The 1,753-nt window shown below is 38.4% G+C and overlaps 1 pseudogene; it reads right to left on the bottom strand.

Annotated features, from left to right (window-relative positions):
• Positions 1-745: 745 nt before the first annotated feature.
• On the bottom strand, positions 746-864 carry LOC134930035 (5S ribosomal RNA; annotated as a pseudogene).
• Positions 865-1,753: the final 889 nt, after the last annotated feature.

The following is a 1,753-nucleotide window of genomic DNA, read 5'->3' as shown; positions in this document are numbered from 1 at the left end:
GGGGGGGTTCGTATCTTGACGAACCGAACCTGCTCATCTCTATATATGATATTGTACTAACCAACATGAAACAACTATTAAAGGGTACTTATGTAGTTGTGACTGGTTGGTGGTGCTCCCAGAAACTAGTTCAGGAAACTACATTTCGTGGGGTTTTGCAGAGAAGCAAAGGAAGACTGTTTGGTCTATCTGGGGCACACTTAACAATAATTATACAGAAAGCATATAGATGAAATTAAAACTTAACTTTTAATATTATTCAGAATAAACATATAATCGGACGATGAGGCATCGAACAGAGTGGTTAAAAAGCGTATTAAATTGTTTGCTCACTACTACTCTATTGAATAAAATTCCTAAGAGTATGTACACATTGGAGAGTGAGCGAATATGAAAGGAAATATTAAGGAGCGAAAATTTCTATTTACCTGTTCTCTTTGCCAAATTTCAAATATTATTAGTATATTAACAATTTAAGAGAGCAGGAGTGGGCTGAGTGAGTCCAGGCACCCAAAGATTATACGGATAAGATGTGGGCATGAATTACAGATCTATTCATCTAGAATTGTCTCATATAGGGATTAGGTCCCAAAAGAATCAAAAGAAATAGTGTCGACCAGTCACTTCTGCTTTTGCACATCTGTTGCCATCAACTGGACAATGAGAGAGTGAGGAGTCTGGTCAAGAAGAAAGAAAAGTACACTTCTGCTTTCCAATGTGAGTCGAATGATTAAACTGCCCCATGTTCCTACAGTACCAGGTATTCCGAGGGGTTCTCCCTCTCTGATACTGACCCGGCCCAACACTGCTTGGCTTCCAAGATCAGATGAGATCGGGCATGTCCAGTGTGGTGTGACTGTAGATTATGGGTAGTTGACCTGGAGTTCCATAATGATCTTAATCCATTCTGGATGAGAGAGTGTATCGGATTCAAGCAAAATAGGTATGTTGGTTGAAAAGGAGAAATAATAAAGTTCAGAAATAAGGTAAGTATTACACTTCTGCTGTGCACACAGAGGCCTCTGTTTGGCATAATATGTAATGGGCATTACGGTGTGTGGCATAATATGTAATGGCCATTACAGTGTGTGTCATAACGTGTAATAGGCCTTACTATGTTTTGCATAATACGTAATAGGTATTACAATGTGTGTCCCAATATGTATTGGGCATTACGGTGTGTGGCATAACATTTAATGGCATTATGGTGTATGGCATAACATGTAATAGGCACTATGGTGTGTGGCATAGTATGTAATAGGCATTATAGTGTATGGCATAATATGTAATGGGCATTATGGTGTGTGGCATTACGTGTAATAGGCATTATGGTGTGTGGCATAATATGTAATAGGCATTACGGTGTGTGCCATAAGTTGAATTAGGCATTACGGTGTGTGGCATAATGTGTAATGGGCATTACAGTTTGGCAAAAGTTGAAATAGGCATTACGGTGTGTGGCATAACTTTTAAAAAATAGGCATTACGGTGTGTGGCATAACTTTTAATGGACACCATGGTGTGTGGAATAAGTTGTAATGGGCATTACAGTGTGTGGAATAATTTGTAATGGGTATTACTGTGTGGCATAATGTGTAAGGGGCATTACTATAAGGAGAAAAAAATTACAAATAATGCAAAGGGCATGAATCAGGTTTTTTTTAACCTGTTTATTTATTTTTTCTGTGTTGTATAAGGGGCTCTTCCTGGCGTAATGTGTATAAGAGATACTACTGTGTGGTGAAATGTGACT

Source organism: Pseudophryne corroboree, chromosome 5, assembly GCF_028390025.1.
Source record: "Pseudophryne corroboree isolate aPseCor3 chromosome 5, aPseCor3.hap2, whole genome shotgun sequence".
NCBI classification, from domain to species: domain Eukaryota; kingdom Metazoa; phylum Chordata; class Amphibia; order Anura; family Myobatrachidae; genus Pseudophryne; species Pseudophryne corroboree.
The sequence above is the reverse complement of the archived record's forward strand: the minus strand, read 5'-3'. Positions and strand labels throughout refer to the sequence as shown.